This window comes from Salvelinus sp. IW2-2015, linkage group LG26 (assembly GCF_002910315.2).
Source record: "Salvelinus sp. IW2-2015 linkage group LG26, ASM291031v2, whole genome shotgun sequence".
NCBI classification, from domain to species: Eukaryota; Metazoa; Chordata; class Actinopteri; order Salmoniformes; family Salmonidae; genus Salvelinus; species Salvelinus sp. IW2-2015.
In genome coordinates this window covers 16,980,764-17,001,159 of record NC_036866.1, presented here as the reverse complement: position 1 = coordinate 17,001,159, position 20,396 = coordinate 16,980,764, and the positions used below count along the sequence as shown (strand labels likewise).

Here is a 20,396-nt window from a genome sequence, read left to right as displayed (position 1 = left end):
GTTTTCTTTGAGACTGTGGTCCCAGCTCTCTTCAGGTCATTGACAGGTCCTGCCGTGTAGTTCTGGGCTGATAAACACACCTTCCTCAATGATCATTGATGCCCACGGGTAGATCTTGCATGGACCCCAGACCGAGGGTGATTGACCGTCATCTTGAAACTTCTTCCATTTTCTAATAATTGTGCCAACATTGTTGCCTTCTCACCAAGCTGCTTGCCTATTGTCCTGTAGCCCATCCCAGCCTGTGCATGTCTACAATTTTATCCCTGATTCCTTATACAGCTCTCTGGTCTTGCCATTGTGGAAGGTTGGAGTCTGTTTGATTGAGTGTGTGGACAGGTGTTTTTTATACAGGTAACGAGTTCAACAGGTGCAGTTAATACAGGTAATGAGTGGAGAAAGGAGGGCTTCTTAAGAAACTAACAGGTCTGTGAGAGCCGGAATTCTTACTGGTTGGTAGGGATCAAATACTTATGTCATGCAATATAAATGCAAATTAACTTAAAAAATCATACATGTTGAAATTTCTGGATTTGTTTTAGATTCCGTCTCTCACAGTTGAAGTGTACCTATGATAAAAATTACAGACCTCTACATGCTTTGTAAGTAGGAAAACCTGCAAAATCGGCAGTGTATCAAATACTTGTTCTCCCCACTGTAGGTTTACACTGAACAAAAATATAAACGCAACATGAAAAGTGTTATAAATAAAAGATCCCAGAAATCTTCCACATGCACAAAAAGCGTATTTCTATCAAATGTTGTGCACAAATGTGTTTATATCCCTGGTAGTAAACATTTCTCCTTTGCCAAGATAATCCATCCACCTGACAGGTGGGGCATATCAATAAGCTGATTAAACAGCACGATCATTACACAGATGCACCTCATGCTGGGGACAATAAAAGGCCACACTAAAATTTGCAGTTTTGTCACACAACATAATGCCACAGATGTCTCATGTTTTGAGGGAGCATGCAATTGACATGCTGACTACAGGAATGTCCACTAAAGCTGTTGCCAGAGAATTGAATGTTAATTTCTCCACCATAAGCCACCTCCAATGTTGTTTTAGAGAATTTGGTAGTACGTCCAACTGGCCTCACAACCGCAGACCATGTGTATGGCGTTGTGTGAGCGAGCGGTTTGCTGATATCAATGTTGTGAACAGGGCACCCCATGGTGGCGGTGGCGGTGGGGTTATGGTATGGGCAGGCACGGACAATTTGAATGCACAGATGTAACAGTATAACTTTAKACCGTSCCCTCGCCCCGACACGGGCGCGAACCAGGGACCCTCTGCACACATCAACAACAGTCACCCACGAAGCATCGTTACCCATCGCTCCACAAAGGCCACGGCCCTTGCAGAGCAAGGGGTAACACTACTAATACGTTTCAGAGCAAGTGACGTAACTGATTGAAACGCTACTAGCGCGTACCCGCTAACTAGCTAGCCATTTCACATCCGTTACACAGAGATACAGTGACAAGGTCCTAAGGCCCATTCTCATGCCATTCATCCGCCACCATCATCTCGTGTTTCAGCATGATAATGCACGGCCCCATGTTACAGGATCTGTACACAATTCCTGGAAGCTGAAAATGTCCCACTTCTTTCATTCCCTGCACACTCACCCAACATGTCACCCCTTGAGTATGTTTTGGATGCCCTGGATCCAGTTCCCTCCAATATCCAACATCTTCACACAGTCATTGATGAGGAGTGGAACATAATTCCACAGGCCACAATGAACAGCCTGATCAACTCTATGCGAAGGAGATGTATTGCGCTGCATGAGGCAAATGGTGGCCACACCAGATACTGACTCATTTTCTGATCCACACCCCTACCTTTTTTAAGGTATCTGTGACCAGCAGATGTATATCTGTATTCCCAGTCATGTGAACTCCATAGATTATGGCATAATACTTTTTTTATTGACTGATTTCCTTATATGAACTGTACATTTTTTGAAACTGTTGCATGTTGCGTTTATATTTTTGTTCAGCGTATTTACTATGCTATTAGGTCCAATTAAATGAGAGATTCGCATGGTAATTTGTTGTATGGCTCCTTCGGGAATATGAACCCATCACAGCCAGAAAAGAGGAGGAATATATTCTGCAATGGTTATGAAAATAAAAGAGTACACAGATTCCTATTTCTAATGATACGATTCCGATGTCTAATTATTTTAGATTCTAAAAAATAAAACACATAGATTTTTCGCTCTTCTCACTAATGGCAAATGGTTGCATTCTTGTTGATATGTTTTCCCGTTTTATTTTAATTTTTTTAATGAATAAGCTTTTCATCATATGCACCATTTGCACAAAATAGCTTGCAATACAATTTTCAAGCACTAGCAAATGTGCGTATGCATGGTCTAAAGTTTGTGGGGAGGTCAGCACATTCTCACGTCAAGTAAATTTTTTATAAATGCCTGCTTTTGGGTGTATTTTGTACGTAAGCACGGTTGAACTCTGTGGCCATACTGACTAAAGAGAATGTGTTTAACTATTTTCCTTCTGTTTTCATTATTTCCCTCCAAAGGCATTCTAAAGAATTCACATTTGTAAAAAGCATTGTCTTTGGAGTTGTGAATCATAGTTAACGCTACAGTTGACCTAATGTGATGTGGTTGAAAAGGCCTCCCCTATATACCTCTATGCCTCACCCTTATATAAATATGCGAAGAATGTATTCTCCCCATTGTGCTCCTTCATCTCCTCTAACTACCAAATTATAGACACGCTGGCTGTTCAATTGCATAGGCCATAATAGTTTTCTGCTCTCTACTTCAGAACAGACATTTTCCTCTAGGCCTTTCCTCCTGCCTCAGCCCTAGCGCGCCATAGGAGAGAACATCCGCGTAATAAGACCGGAGCTGGAATGCTTTGACGTCAGTAGCAGGCCAACCCAGGCCAGCGCTCAGAGCCGAACAGACGGAGGTGAATGCGCGAATAGGCGAGCCTACTGCAGAGAGAGACGCACTCACATCGAGCATCCCTGTTGCCTCGTCCTTTGCGGAGATATCGGGGCACGCAAAAACTACGCACCTGGCACAGTCAATACAACAGGGCGAGGGGGAAATATTGTGTAATAGCGTTATTAAGATTTTAACACATCAAGAAGGCTAGTATTATTGGTATAGAAAGAAGTGCATTGCTGTTTACAGTGGTGGGTCGCTCCACTAGCCTCAAGGATAACGCATGATAACGCACGCTAACAATGGTAAGTATTTATTTTTTATCTTTAAACTAACTATATTCTCACTCATAGCAATTTTAGAATTATCTCCTTTGGCTATAATGTTATTGTCAGACTGCGGTGCCAGATGTGAACGATAAGTCTATATTTGTGCATTTCATCAGATGCGTAGGCTAGTCAGTAGATGTGTATTTTACGATCTCGGGACTGCGAACTCAGGACTGATTGCGGAGTGGAAGTTTAAGGTTACCAGTCGAAATTAAAGCAAGTTTTTACGATGGGCTGTTATAGCCTACTGCTGTTATTAATGTCCATAGGGACATTAGAATGATCATAATTTGTACTTTGATAACTAGATATATGCGCTGGCAGCTTTGACATAAAACTATACCGACTCACTTATGATCCATCCTCTCCAATACCGCTGTCATACAAAACTTTCACAATGTTTTAAAATACATTTAAAGATATGTTTATGTTAATGATATATATTTGTGTAACTGTTTGGTAAGGATATCTTAATTCATTAAAGGTCCAATGCAGCCGTTTTCATTGCAATATTATAACATTTATGGTTAACAGTTAAATACCTTACTGTGATTCTTTTCAATTAAAATGATCGAAAAGACACAAAAATAGCTTCTTACCCAAGAACAATTTCTCAAGCAAGAATTTTGCTAGCATTGTCTGGGAATGGTCTGAGTGGGGAGGGGAAAACTGAAAACCATCTGTTATTGGCAGAGTGGTTTGGGACTCTCTTTCTTATTTGTCTATTAATGAGTTTACCGCCTGGTGATGTCACCGGGCTAGTCAATACTCAATCCCACCAAAACAGACATTTCACAATTTCACAGTATTATTCCAACCTTGTAGTGTGGAAAAAAATATATTGTAACGACCCTGGGTTTATAAGGGCAGATGTCGACTCTGCCGCTCTGCACTGGGCCATGAATGGGACATGATGATAGGGATTGTAGTACAGGGGATGATGAGTAAAATGATTGTGAGACAAAGTCTAAGCTCACCCATTTGTTCTGTGTGTGTTGTCCTTTGTTAGGGAGTAGCAAGTTTGGTGGCATCTCACAGTGCAGTGTGTGATCACTCCCCATTTCTCATGACTGTATCAAATCAAATCAAATGTATTTATATAGCCCTTCTTACATCAGCTGATATCTCAAAGTGCTGTACAGATTTTTTTTTAAATGTAATTGATTTATTTCACCTTTATTTAACCAGGTAGGCCAGTTGAGAGCAAGTTCTCATTTACAACTGCGACCTGGCCAAGATAAAGCAAAGCAGTGCGACAAAAACAACAACACAGACTTACACATAAACAAATGTACAGTCAATAACACGATAGAAAAATATATGTACAGTGTGTGCAAATGTAGAATAGTAGAGAGCTAAGACAATAAATAGGCCATAGAGGTGAAATAATTACAATTTAGAATTAACACTGGAGTGATAGATGTGCAGATGATGATGTGCAAGTAGAGATACTGGGGTGCAAAAGAGCAAGAGGATGAGTAACAATATGGGGATGAGGTAGTTGGGTGTGCTATTTACAGATTGGCTGTGTACAGGTACAGTGATCTGTAAGGTGCTCTGACAGCTGATGCTTAAAGTTAGAGAGGGAGATATAAGACTCCAACTTCAGTGATTTTTGCAATTCGTTCCAGTCATTGGCAGCAGAGAACTGGAAGGAAAGGCGGCCAAAGAAAGTGTTGGCTTTGGGGATGACCAGTGAAATGTACCTGCTGGAGCGCGTGCTARGGGTGGGTGRTGCTATGGTGAKCAGTGAGCTGAGATAAGGRGGGGCTTTACCTAGRAAAGACTTATAGATGACCTGGAGCCAGTGGGTTTGGCGACGAATATGTAGTGAGGGCCAGCCAACGAGAGCGTACAGGTCGCAGTGGTGGGTAGTATATGGGGCTTTGGTGACAAAACAGATGGCACTGTGATAGACTACATCCAGTTTGTTGAGTAGAGTGTTGGAGACTATTTTGTAAATGACATTGCTGAAGTCAAGGATCGGTAGGATAGTCAGTTTTACGAGGGTATGTTTGGCAGCATGAGTGAAGGATGCTTTGTTGTGAAATAGGAAGCCGATTCTAGATTTAATTTTGGATTGGAGATGCTTAATGTGAGTCTGGAAGGAGAGTTTACAGTCTAGCCAGACACCTAGGTATTTGTAGTTTTCCACATATTCTAAGTCAGAAACCTCCAGAGTAGTAATGCTAGTCGGGCGGGAGGGTGCGGGCAGCAATCGGTTGAAGAGCATGCACTTAGTTTTACATGCATTTAAAAGCAGTTGGAGGCCACGGAAGGAGTGTTGTATGGCATTGAAGCTCGTTTGGAGGTTTGTTAGCACAGTGTCCAATGAAGGGCCAGATGTATACAGAATGGTGTCGTCTGCGTAGAGGTGGATCAGAGAATCKCCAGCAGCAAGAGCGACATCATTGATATATACAGAGAAAAGAGTCGGCCTGAGAATTGAACCCTGTGGCATCCCCATAGAGTATGCCAGAGGTCCGGACAACAGGCCCTCCGATTTGACACACTGAACTCTATCAGAGAAGTAGTTGGTGAACCAGGCGAGGCAGTCGTTTGAGAAACCAAGGCTATTGAGTCTGCCGATAAGAATGTTGTGATTGAGTCGAAAGCCTTGGCCAGGTCGATGAAGACGGCTGCACAGTACTGTCTTTTATTGATGGCGGTTATGATATCGTTTAGGACCTTGAGCGTGGCTGAGGTGCACCCTTGACCAGCTCGGAAACCAGATTGCATAGTGGAGAAGGTACGGTGGGATTCTAAATCATTGGTGATCTGTTTGTTAACTTGACTTTCTAAGATTGGCCGATTGGTCAGGATGATATCTAAGAGGGCGCACATGGTTACAGATTTAGGGTTGTACCTGGTGGGTTCCTTGATAATTTGTGTGAGATTGAGGGCATCAAGCTTACATTGTAGGATGGCCGGGGTGTTAAGCATGTCCCAGTTTAGGTCACCTAACAGTACGACCTCTGACGATAGATGGGGTGCAATCAATTCACATATGGTGTTCAGGGCACAGCTGCGGGCTGAAGGGGGTCTATAACAAGCGGCAACTGTGAGAGACTTGTTTCTGGAAAGGTGGATTTTTAAAAGTAGAAGATCGAATTGTTTGGGCACAGACCTGGATAGTAAGATATAACTCTGCAGGCTATCTCTGCAGTAGATTGCAACTCTGCCCCCTTTAGCAGTTGTATCTTGTCGAAAACTGTTATAGTTAGGGATGGACATTTCAGGATTTTTAGTGGCCACCTAAGCCAGGATTCAGACACGGCTAGGACATCCGGGTTGGCGGAGTGTGCTAAAGCAGTGAATAAAACAAACTTAGGGAGGAGGCTTCTAATGTTAACATGCATGAAACCAAGGCTTTTACAGTTACAGAAGTCAACAAATGAGAGCGCCTGGGGAATGGGAGTGGTGCTGGGGGCTGCAGGGCCTGGGTTAACCTCTACGTCACCAGAGGAACAGAGGAGGAGTAGGCTATGGGTAAGGCTAAAGGTATAAGAACTGGTCATCTAGTGCGTTTGGAACAGAGAGTAAAAGGAGCAGGTTTCTGGGCGCGGAAGAATAGATTCAAGGCATAATGTACAGACAAGGGTATGGTAGGATGTGAGTACATTGGAGGTAAACCTAGGCATTGAGTGACGATGAGAGAGGTTTTGTCTCTCGAGGCACCATTTAAGCCAGGTGAGGTCACCGCATGTAGCTAAGGCATATTGAGCAGGGCTGGAGGCTCTACAGTGGAATAAGACAATAATCACTAACCAAAACAGCAATAATCAAGGCATATTGACATTAGGGAGAGGCATGTGTAGCCGAGTGATCATAGGGTCCAGTGAGTAGCTAGGCAAGCTGGAGACACAGCGAATCAGACGGCTAGCAGGCTAGCAGATGGGCATCTGGGGGACGTCGCAACGGAAGAGCTTGTTGAATCCCCCTCTGACGGTTACGTCGGCAGACCAGTCATGATGGATCGGCAGGGCTCCGTGACGGCAGTGAAGGGTCCAGGCCAATTGGCAAAATAGGTATTGTAGCCCAAGAATCGGCTGATGGACATCTTTGGCTGGCCAGAAGATGGGCCTAGCTCCAGGCTAGCTCCAGGCTAACTGGTGCTTGCTTCGGGACAGAGACGTTAGCCAGGTGTAGCCACTCGGATAGCAGCTAGCTAGCTGCGATGATCCGGTGTAGAGGTTCAGACAGCAGGTAGCCTAGTCTTGTGGTTAGAGCTAGATCGAATCCCCGAGCTGACAAGGTAAATATCTGTTGTTCTGCCCCTGAACAAGGCAGTTAACCCACTGTTCCTAGGCCGTCATTGTAAATAAGAATTTGTTCTTAACTGACTTGCCTAGTTAAATAAATGTTAAAGGAAAATAATAATAATAATAAAAAAAGAGCTTGCGGTAGGAATCCGGAGATGTGGTAGAGAAAAAGTAGTCCGATATGCTCTGGGTTGTTATTACGCTGTGCAGACTGGCAGGAATTGACTGGGCTGAGACTGGCTGATGTCCGAGTTAACGGTGATGACCACTAGCAGTGGCTAACCGACTAGTAGCTAGTTAGCTGGCTAGCTTCTGATGGGGGTTCCGGTTCTATAGTATAAAAAAATAACAGATCCGTACCACATTGGGTGGGGCGGGTTGCAGGAGAGTATGTTCAGTCCATAGATGGAAATTGAGATGAAAAATATTTAACAAATATACTAAATATTTACGAAGAAAAAAATATATACACGGGAAAAGACAAAACAGACGTCTGACTGCTACGTCCAACTGGGTAGAAGCTGTTCAGGGTCCTGTTGGTTCCAGACTTGGTGCATCGGTACCGCATGCCGTGCGGTAGCAGAGATTATTTCTATGACTTGGGTGGTTGGGGTCTTTGACAATTTTTTGAGCCTTCCTCTGACACCGCTTGGTATAGAGGTCCCGGATGGCACGGAGCTTGGCCCCAGTGATGTACTGGGCCTTATACACTTCCGTCTGTGGCACCTTGCGGTAGGATGCCAAGCAGTTGTCATACCAAGCAGGAATGCAGCCGTTCAAGGTGCTCTCAATGGTGCAGCTGTAGGACTTTTTGAGGATCAGAAGGCCCATGCCAAATCTTTTCAGCCTCCTGAGGGGGAAGAGGTGTTGTTGTGCCCTCTTTACAACTGTGTTGGTGTGTGTGGACCATGATAGATCCTTAGTGATGTGGACGCTGAGGAAGCTCTCCACCTGCTTCACTACAGCCCTATCGATGTGAATGGGGCGCTCCATTTCCTGTAGTCCACGATCAGCTCCTTTGTCTTGCTGACGTTGAGGGAGAGGTTGTTGCACCACACTGCCAGGTCTCTAACCTCCTCCCTATAGGCTGTGTCATGGTCGTCGGTGATCAGGCCTACCACTGTCGTGTCATCAGCAAACTTAATGATAGTGTTGGAGTCGTGCAGGGCCACATAGTCGTGGGTGAACAGGGAGTACAGYAGAGGACTAAGCATGCACCCCTGAGGGGCCCCCATGTTGAGAGTCAGCTGGCGGATGTGTTGTTGCCTAATCAGGGATAGGTTGAAAATGTGAGTGAAGACACTTGCCAGCTGGTCAGCACATGCTCTGAGTACAAGCCCTGGTAATCCGTCTGGCCCTCCGTCTGACACAGTCGTCTGGAACAGCTGGTACTCTCATGCATTATTCAGTTTTGCTTGCCTTGATGAGAGCATAGAATACATTTAGCTCATCTGGTAAGCTTGCGTCACTGGGCAGCTCGCGGCTAGGTTTCCCTTCGTAATCCATCATAGTTTGCAAGCCCTACCACATTCGACAAGTAGTAAGATTTGATCTTAGTCCTCAATTGACGCTTTGTCTGTTTGATGGCTTGTCGGAGATCGTAGTGAGACTTCTTATAAGCATCTGGCTAAGTGTCCCGCTCCTTGAAAGTGGCAGCTCTAGCCTTTAGCTCAGTGCGGATGCTTTCTGTAATCCATGGCTTCTGTTTGGGATATGTATTAATGGCCACTGTGTAGTCGATGCACTTAATAATGAAGCCAGGAGGTATTTAAATTTGAAGCTCGCTGAAATGGGGCTGAATGGCACCAACGAATCACTAAGGATTATGGTGAAAGTGGCCGTAACTAGCAAAGTATCATGGCTGATGTAGTCGTTTTCATCCTGCCTAAGAGAGTCCATCGGGAGCCTCCTCGTAGCCTGCCGGCCTGTGATTGGTCTGTGTCAGAACGTGGTCCTGTGTGACGACAAATGTAGTCGTCAGAATGGATCACTATTTAAATAAATATTTCAATTTGTAGCGAACTTTAAATAATTCACCATGGGGATCGAATTTGATCATAATAAACATATTGTAGAGGCCAAAACGGCCATCAAATTGTTTTTTATTTGACCGTTTTGGGGATTGTAATTTACATACGTTTCTGGGTCAGACCAGGGATTTTGGCACCGCTAGGTTGTTACGCAGTAGCCCACCAGCAGAGCTTGTGACTTCACACTCCAGACCTGACACTGGGGGCCTGTGTAAACTGCAATCGGATTAATCCCGGAACATATTCCAGTCTGTGCTAGTGAAACAGTCCTGTAGCTTAGCATCCGCTTGGGTGCATCACTGGTACATCCTGTTTGAGTTTTTGCTTGTAAGCAGGAATCAGTAAGATAGAGTTATGGTCAGATTTACCAAATGGAGGGCGTTTCTGTATGTGGAGTGAAGGTGATCAATGTTTTTTCGCCTCTAGTTGCACAGGTGACATGCTGGTAGAAATGAGCTAAAATGGATTTAAGTTTCCGTAAATTAAAATCACTGGCCACTAGGAGCACCGCCTCTGGATGCACCGCCTTAGCGCTCACGAGTGGCAGAGCGGTATAAGGCACTCATTGCTAGAGGTGTCACTAGAGACCTGGTTCGATTCCAGGCTGCATCATAACCGGACGTGATTGGGAGTCCCGTAGTGTGGCGCACAATTGGCCCAGCGTCGTCCGGGTTAGGGCTTGACCTGAGTAGGTTGTCGTTGTAAATAACAATTTGTTCTTAACTGACTTGCCTAGTTAAAGAAAGGTTAATTTAAACCAGCATCGGTTTGTGGTGGTAAATAAACAGCTATTAAGAATATAGATGAAAACTCTCTTTGTACATTTTTGATGGTCTGAAATAAATTATCCCAGAAATGTTTCTTATGCACAAAAAGCTTATTTCTCTCATATTTGTGCACAAATTTGTTTATATCCCTGTTAGTGAGCATTTCTCATTTGCCAAGATAATCCATACACCTGACGGGTGTGGCATATCAAGAAGCTGATTAAAAAGCATGATCTTTACACAGGTGCACCTTGTGCTGGGAACAACAAAAGGTGACTCTAAAATGTGCAGTTTTGTCACACAACGCAATGCCACAGATGTTTCAAGTTTTGAGGGAGTGTGCAATTGCCATTCTGACTACAGGAATGTCCACCAGAGCTGTTGCCAGAGAATTTAATGTTAATTTCTCTACCATAAGCCGCCTCCAATGTTGTTTTAGAGAATTTGATAGTATGTCCTCCGACCTCACAACCGCAGACCACGTGTAACCATCATATTTTCAAGCATGGTGGTGGCTGCATCATGTTATGGGTATGCTTGTCATCGGCAAGGACTTGGGAGTTTTTTTATAATAAAAAGAAAAGGAATCGAACTAAGCACAGGCACAATCCTAGAGGAAAACCTAGTTCCGTCTGCTTTCCAACAGACACTGGGAGACAAATTCACCTTTCAGCAGGACAATAACCCAAAACACAAGGCCAAATACACACTGGAGTTCGTCGGCTTGAAAATCTATGGCAAGACTTGAAAATGTCTGTCTAGCAATGATCAACAGCCAACTTTAAGATTTTTTAAAGAATAATGTGCAAATATTGTACAATCCAGGCATGCAAAGCTCTTAGAGACTTACCCAGAAAGACTCACAGCTGCAATTTCTGCCAAAGGTCAAGACATATTAGTGTTTTATTTTTCATGTCATTTTTATGTTAAAAAAAAAAATCCCAACTTGACATTGCAGATCATTTTGTGTAGATCGTTGACAAAGAATGACAATTACATCCATTTCAATCCCACTTTGTAACAAAATGTGAAGAAAAAAATGATGGGTGTGGATACTTCCTGAAGGCACTGTATATCATCCATGTCCTTGTTCAGCCACGATTCCGAGAAACATAAGATATTACAGTTTTTCAGGTCCCGTTGATAGGATAGTCTCGAACGGAGCGTGTACAGTTTATTCTCCAGTGGTTGTATGTACGTCAATAGAATGCAGGGTAGAGGCAGTTTATTCCCTCGCCAACAGTAGTTTCTCCAGAGTGCACGCACTTTGGCCTCACTTACTGTACGCCGCCTCTTTCTTCTCCGAGTTTTGGGGATTAGGACCTAGTCCGCGGTGAGCAGTATGTCCTGCACCGCCGACTCATTGAAGTAGAAATCTTCATCCAAATCAAGGTTAGTGAATGTTGTTATAATGTCCAGAAGCTCTTTTCGGTCATAAGAAATGAAGGTGGAAACATTATGTAGAAAAATAGTTACGATCAATGCAAAAAAACACCCAAAATAGCAGAATTGATAAGGAGCACGTAAAACAACCACTATCCAATCCAGCGCCATGTCTCGTGTGTGCGTGTTTGCCAGTGGATTTGTCCATATCCACCCTGGTCCTTGTGTTAAGTGCAGTACCTCTATTGCTTGTTTGTCTGGTATGTTCACATAGGTACAATGTGTTCTCAGCCTTTCTGCTCAGCTAGCACCAGGCACCAGAAGAATAGATATTCTCACCCATTTTCTCAAGATGTTAGCAAACAAACATGCTAAGTTTGCTGAAATCCTGATGCTTTAGCATTGTTTAATAATGTTTGTGTGCGTGTGCCTGTGAGTGTGTGTATGTGCATGAGAGAAATGTACAGTATGTGTTAGTTGTCAGTGTGTGTGTCTGTGTGTTTATAACAGTGAAAGTCATCTCCCCAGCGGAAGCCTGGTCCCTGTTTGAACACAATCAGAAGGAAACAGTGTTGTTTCCTCCCTGCTCCCTATAGGACGCAGCGGTCTCACACTGTGCTGTTTTAGGCCTGTTCTGCTTTGGTAGCTGACAAGAGAGGCAGTGAAAGCCACAGTGAATAGGAGGGTGGCATTCTCTTTCAGTCTCTCAGTCTCTGTTCTCTTTCCCTTTCTCATCTCTCCCTACTGTCTATCTCTTTCTCACATCTCCCCTCTATTTTACAGTCTACCACAGCACAGCTTGTGCACTGAACTTTGTTTAGCATAACTGCTGCTGTTTCTCTCAAATGGAAACATAAAAGCTCTATCCCAAGGAGAGATCCTGAGGAAAGTCCTATCTTGCAAAACACACAAAACATGTGTGTGTGGCTGTGTGCATTTGAATGCACAAGTGTGAGTTAGACTTTCTGTGTATATACTACTAGGGTATGTATACATAGTTCAACTAACAATGATTGATTCCCAGAATGTTTCAGGTAGATTGTGTGCATTACATCACCTGAACAACTTGTAAATAGGCTGAGGCCCAGACAAAGCCCAGGCCTAGACAAAATAAGTGGACATGAGTTGAAGCACTGTGCTGAACAATTAGCTGGTGTTTTTACAGACATTTTACAATCCTTGCTCGACCAGCAAAATGTGCCAGTATTGTGGAAAAACTCAATAATTATACCCATTACTGAAGCGTCTAATCCTCTGTGCTGAATGACAACTGCCCTGTCGCCTTGACATCCTTAGTAATGAAAATTGTGAAAAGTCATATTCTCAGCGCCACCCAGAAGCTGCTCGACCTGTTTCAGTTTGCCTATCAGCCCAACAGAGGAGTTGATGATGCCATTCTTATGCTCCTCAACATGGTCTATAGACATCTAGAAGCCGCTAAATCCCATATCAGGTTTCTGTTTGTTGACTTTTCTTCTGCCTTCAACATAATCCAGCCTTACATTAAAGCACAGAGACTCATAATGAACTTCTCCTTAGATGGGGGGCTGGTTTTGTGGCTGTTGAACTTCCTGAGCCACAGGTCACAGTGGGTCAAGGTGGGTCCCCACGTATCAGACATACGCACCACCAACACAGGCTCCGCACAGGGATGTGTTTTGTCCCCTCTCCTGTACATCTTGTACACTAATAGTTGTACCAGTTCCGATCCTGACAGACACCTAGTTAAGTTCGCTGATGACACTGCCTTGATCAGCCTGTTGTATGATGAGGAACACCGTGGCCCGGTCCTAAATTACTTTGTAGAGTGGTGTGATGAATCACACTTGGTCCTCAATACCAACAAGACCAAAGAGATGTGCATAGGTGCGAACAACACCTACCTATGCAATATCTAGTATCATCTACGTCAGAACATAGAGATGGTAGAGGAATACAAATATCTGGGTGTCCTCTTGCACAATAAGCTTCAGTGGAGTACAGAGACGGCATTTTCTCAAAAAGCTGGGATCTTTTAATGTTGACTGTACTATACTGACTCTGTTTTACAAATCTTTCATTAAGAGTATTTTAACTTTTTTGTATTGTTTGTTGGTTTGGCAAAACCACTGTCAGCCAGAAAAATATGCTGAGAAGGATTATCACCACAGCAAGCAAGGTACTTGGAGTCAAACAGACAGGCTTGGATGAGATCTTTAAGGTCAGGGCCCTCAGCAAGGCTCACAAAATTATTTTAGACCCAAGCCACCCCCTGTACCTGGAGTTTGAACTAATTTGTGCCAGGTGTGATATCCCTCCTAAACAGCTCGGTCTAATGTTCCTATCAACTGCCCGCTAGCTGTCTAGAGCATATTGGACTGTTAGCTGAATAGATCCATCGGCCAATTTCTTGGGCCACTATACCTATTTTGCCAATTGGACTTGGACCCCTCTGCTACTCGGAACCCTATTAATCCATCATGACTGGTCTATCGATATCATCGCATGATGACTCGGCTACGCATGCCTCTCCCTAATATCAATATGCCTTGTCCATTACTGTCCTGGTTAGTGATTATTGTCTTATTTCACTGTAAAGCCTCTAGCCCTGCTCAATATGCCTTAACCTACCATTTAGTTCCACCTTCCACATATGTGGTGACATCACCTGGTTTAAACGTCTCTAGAGACAATATCTTTCTCATCATTACTCAATGCCTAGGTTTACCTCCAATGTACTCACATTCTACCATACCTTTGTCTGTACATTATGTCTTGAATCTATTCTCTCACGCCCAGAAACCTGCTCCTTTTACTCTCTGTTCCGAACGTACTAGACGACCAGTTCTGATAGCCTTTAGCCGTACCCTTATCCTACTCCTCCTCTGTCCCTCTGGTGATATAGAGGTTAATCCAGGCCCTGCAGTGCRTAGCTCCACTCCTACTTCCCAGGTGCTCTCATTTGTTGACTTCTGTAACCGTAAAAGCCTTGGTTTCATGCATGTTAACATTAGAAGCCTCCTCCCTAAGTTTGTTTTATTCACTGCTTTAGCACACTCTGCCAACCCAGATGTCCTAGCCGTGTCTGAATCCTGGCTTAGGAAGACCACCAAAAACCCTGAAATTTCCATCCCTAACTATAACATCTTCCGACAAGATAGAACTGCCAAAGGGGGCGGTGTTGCAATCTACTGCAGAGATAGCCTGCAGAGTTCTGTCTTACTATCCAGGTCTGTGCCCAAACAATTCGAGCTTCTACTTTTAAAAATCCACCTTTCCAGAAACAAGTCTCTCACCGTTGCCGCTTGCTATAGACCACCCTCTGCCCCCAGCTGTGCCCTGGACACCATATGTGAATTGATTGCACCCCCATTTATCTTCAGAGCTTGTGCTGCTAAGTGACCTAAACTGGGACATGCTTAACACCCTGGCCATCCTACAATCTAAGCTTGATGCCCTCAATCTCACACAAATTATCAATGAACCCACCAGGTACAACCCCAAATCCGTAAACACGGGCACCCTCATAGATATCATCCTAACCAACTTGCCCTCCAAATACACCTCTGCTGTTTAAACCAAGATCTCAGCGATGACTGCCTCATTGCCTGCATCCGTAATGGGTCTGCGGTCAAACYACCACCCCTCATCACTGTCAAACACTCCCTAAAACACTTCAGCGAGCAGGCCTTTCTAATCAACCTGGCACGGGTATCCTGGAAGGATATTGACCTCATCCCGTCAGTAGAGGATGCCTGGTTATTCTTTAAAAGTACCTTCCTCACCGTCTTAAATAAGCATGCCCCATTTGAAAAATCTAGAACCTGGAACAGATATAGCCCTTGGTTCTCTCCAGACCTGACAGCCCTTGACCAGCACAAAAACATCCTGTGGCGTTCTGCATTAGCATCGAATAGCCCCCATGATATGCAACTTTTCAGGGAAGTTAGGAACAAATATACACAGGCAGTTAGGAAAGCTAAGGCTAGCTTTTTCAAGCAGAAATTTGCATCCTGTAGCACAAACTCAAAAAAGTTCTGGGACACTGTAAAGTCCATGGATAATAAGAGCACCTCCTCCCAGCTGCCCACTGCACTGAGGCTAGGAAACACTGTCATCACCGATAAATCCACTATAATTGAGAATTTCAATAAGCATTTTTCTACGGCTGGCCATGCTTTCCACCTGGCTACCCCTACCCCGATCAACAGCCCTGCACCCCCCACAGCAACTCACCCAAGTCTACCCCATTTCTCATTCACCCAAATCCAGATAGCTGATGTTCTGAAAGAGCGGCAAAATCTGGATCCCTACAAATCAGCCGGGCTCGACAATCTGGACCCTCTCTTTCTAAAATTATCTGCCAAAATTGTTGCAACACCTATTACTAGCCTGTTTAACCTCTCTTTTGTATTGTCTGAGATTCCCAAAGATTGGAAAGCTGCCACGGTCATCCCCCTCTTCAAAGGGGGAGACACCCTAGACCCAAACTGCTACAGACCTACAGTGGGGAGAACAAGTATTTGATACACTGCTGATTTTGCAGGTTTTCCTACTTACAAAGCATGTAGAGGTCTGTAATTTTTATCATAGGTACACTTCAACTGTGAGAGACGGAATCTAAAACAAAAATCCAGAAAATCACATTGTATGATTTTTAAGTAATTAATTGCATTTTATTGCATGACATAAGTATTTGATCACCTACCAACCAGTAAGAATTCCGGCTCTCACAGACTGTTAGTTTTTCTTATAGAAGCCCTCCTGTTCTCCACTCATTACCTGTATTAACTGCACCTGTTTGAACTCGTTACCTGTATAAAGACACCTGTCCACACACTCAATCAAACAGACTCCAACCTCTCCACAATGGCCAAGACCAGAGAGCTGTGTAAGGACATCAGGGTAAAATTGTAGACCTGCACAAGGCTGGGATGGCTACAGGACAATAGGCAAGCAGCTTGGTGAGAAGGCAACAACTGTTGCGCAATTATTAGAAAATGGAAGAAGTTGCAGATGACAGTCAATCACCCTCGGTCTGGGGCTCCATGCAAGATCTCACCTCGTGGGGCATCAATGATCATGAGGGAGGTGAGGGATCAGCCCAGAACTACACGGCAGGACCTGGTCAATGACCTGAAGAGAGCTGGACCACATCTCAAAAAAACCATTAGTAACACACTACGCCGTCATGGATTAAAATCCTGCAGCGCATGCAAGGTCCCCCTGCTCAAGCCAGCGCATTCCAGGCCCGTCTGAAGTTGCCAATGACCATCTGGATGATCCAGAGGAGGAATGGGAGAAGATCATGTGGTCTGATGAGACAAAAATAGAGCTGTTTGGTCTAAACTCCACTCGCCCTGTTTGGGGAAGAAGAAGGATGAGTACAACCCCAAGAACACCATCCCAACCGTGAAGCATGGAGGTAGAAACATCATTCTCTGGGATGCTTTTCTGCAAAGGGGACAGGACGACTGCACCGTATTGAGGGGAGGATGGATGGGGCCATGTATCGCGAGATCTTGGCCAACAACCTCCTTCCCTCAGTAAGAGCATTGAAGATGGGTCGTGCGTGTCTTCCAGCATGACAACACACGAAGCACACAGCCATGGCAATAAGGAGTGGCTCCGTAAGAAGCATCTCAAGGTCCTGGATGGCCTAGCCAGTCTCCAGACCTGAACCCAATAGAAAATCTTTGGAGGGAGCTGAACGTCCGTATTGCCCAGCGACAGCCCCGAAACCTGAAGGATCTGGAGAACGTGTAGGAGGGATGGGCCAAAATCCCTGCTGCAGTGTGTGCAAACCTAGTCAAGAACTACAGGAAACGTATGATCTCTGTAATTGCAAACCAAGGTTTCTGTACCAAATATGAAGTTCTGCTTTCTGATGTATCAAATACTTATGTCATGCAATAAAATGCAAATTAATTACTTAAAAATCATACAATTGATTTCTGGATTTTTGTTTTAGATTCCGTCTCTCACAGTGTGAAGTACCTATGATAAAAATTACAGACCTCTACATGCTTTGTAAGTAGTAAAACCTGCAAAATCGGCAGTGTATCAAATACTTGTTCTCCCCACTGTATATCTATCCTACCCTGCCTTTCTAAGGTCTTCGAAAGCCAAGTGAACAAATATATTACTGACCATTTCGAATCCCACCGTACCTTCTCCGCTATGCAATCTGGTTTCAGAGCTGGTCATGGGTGCACCTCAGCTACGCTCACGCCACGCAAATTTTTTCTCAATGGCATGTATTGTATGTAAATGTAATGTATTGCTAAAATAAAGATTTAAGGAAATACAGGCAGGCACCACATTTCTACAAGACAAAACAGCTGCCTCAATCAAGCATTATGGTCTTGTAATTATAAAAGCAAAGCTTGCTTTCATATAATAAAAAAAAGCTTGAAAGGGTAGAGGAATGGGATTAGTGTGGTGTGTGTGAGGAATCCAATACTTTAACTTGTATGCGGTACGAATCTCATTATTGTGGGAGCACCTCTAAGCGGATGAATTAGGCTGTTTGAGAAGGTTTGAATCCTAAGCAACCTGCATATGCATTGTTTGAAATACAATATAACAACATAGCTACTGTAGTAGGTCAAAGCTGTGTGCTGGAAAACATTGGTAGAGCATGGGTTGAGTAGGCATTGTGGTGCTCTTGAATTTCCTTTCTTTTTCAGCTTCACTTATAACATTGTTTTTTGTTTTTTAATTAGCTAGAGAGCAGAGAGAGAGAGCTCAGAAAGAGTGTGCAGAGAGAAAGAGAGCACAGAGAGAGAGAGAGTACAGAGATAGAGAGCACAGAGAGAGAGAGCACACAGAGAGAGAGCACCGAGAGAGAGAGTACAGAGACTTGGCCGTCAGATGCCCACTCCTTTGACTTGCACACATCAGACTGTGGGCAGGTCAATAATTCACAGAATTGATTCCTGCAGATCAACAGAGCTCTATGTCTGTCTGTCTGCACATGCTCCTCATAGGACTCAGCACTCAGACACATGTGAGAAGGCCTGCTCTCTCTCCATCCCTTCTGCTTCTTTGGCACATTAACCATTCAGTTACACACACTCGCACAAACACACACACACTTGCGGCACTCACACACACACGGATACACACACCCACACAAACAAATTATAATATCCCATTACAGATATCGATCCATACCATTTTTGCAGGATCGCAGTTATCTGACTCCCTGCCACTAACTCCCTGAATGCACTCAACATCCACAGCCTTTATTCCTTCCAACCCTGTCTGTATCTGCCACCCTTCTCCATGTAGTCCTTCCCCACCTACCTCTGTTTAGTCTAGCCCTTCCTCTCTCCTGTCCATTATCCTCTCACAGTTACGTGTATCCACACCTATAGTGACGCCTGTTCTGTTGTTCTTTCTGCTTCCCTTCCTGTTTCCTTCGATAGGGATTCTTGGACAGTTCACACTGGTCACAGAAGTCAGTTCAACATTTAGTTTTGATTTACATGTAGTTGAGTTGGTAACTAAGGTGAATTCAACATGACATCAACAAAAATTGGATGTCATTGGATTTAGGTTCAAAGTTAGGTGAAAAAAAGACAAAATTCCCTTACGGTGATGACTTTTTCAAAATGTTTTTCTCATTGATTCAATGTCATCACATTTTTTGTTTGAAATGACGTGGAAACAACATTGATTCAACCAGTTTTTTCCCACTGCGTTGTAACTTGTGAGGCACAGAGGTGTACCTATACTGTTTATGCTGGAATATTTATGATGGCATTAAGGGATTTGAGATTTGAGAAAGGCTTTTTTGTTGTTGTAGTTTTTTCAAGTTTATGTTGTTCAACTGGCTGTGTTTGTTAGACAGAAGTCGATGAGGCCACCTGGCTCCTGCTTCCAGTCCCTTCTGTTTATAGGAAGGAACACTTCCCTAACCTGTCTGTCAGGTCACTATGTACTGTGCAAGAATGCACACACACGCACTCCCTCTGCGTTGGTTCAATGACAGCCTGTGTCTGTGTGAGAAACTGGAAATGACAATGAATTGCAGCCAGGAAATTTTGGCAACAGTTCTGAAGCTAAATGTCTCTATTGCATATATCGTGACTATGGCCACTATGACTACTAAAATGAGTTTAAAGATTGTAAAGGGTGATTCTGCTAGTATTACATGGGCGACTCCACGCCAGCGGGAGCAGAAAATATTTTGGGAATCTCAGATTGTTCTGGCAATTGTCAATAGAAACTTCATGCTTTTCACATTTGTATTTWTTTWTTTTTTTAATCGTGGCCATCTTAGGCACTTTATAGACCTATACATGCCTCCTGTAAGACCCTATAATCTATGAACCGTACATGATACAGACAACATCTTGGTGTCATTATACTCGTTACACTCTTAGAAAAAAAGGTGCTGTCTAGAACCTATACTGAACAAAAATATAAATGCAACTTTCAGCCATTTCATTTTACTGAGTTACAGATCATGTAAGGAAATCAGTCAATTGAATTAAAATCTTTAGGCCCTAATCTATGGATTTCACGTGACTGGGCAGGGATGCAGCCATGGGTGGGCCTGGGAGGGGATAGGCCCACCCACTTGGCAGCTAGGCCCACCCACTGGGGAGCCAGGCCCAGTCAATCAGAATGAGTTTTTACGACAAAAGGGCTTTATTACAGACAGAAATACTCTTCCATTTCATCAGCAGTCAGGGTGGCTGGTCTC

General features: G+C 43.9%; 1 protein-coding gene across 1 annotated transcript in view; it reads left to right on the top strand.

Annotated features, from left to right (window-relative positions):
• The first annotated feature begins 2,908 nt into the window (after positions 1–2,908).
• Positions 2,909–20,396, top strand: part of LOC111952951 (SNF-related serine/threonine-protein kinase) — a 46,356-nt gene continuing 28,868 nt past the window's right edge. The window contains exon 1 of the mRNA XM_023971989.2: positions 2,909–3,238. The gene's annotated coding sequence lies outside the window, so the exon portion shown is untranslated. The remainder of the gene's footprint in view (positions 3,239–20,396) is intronic.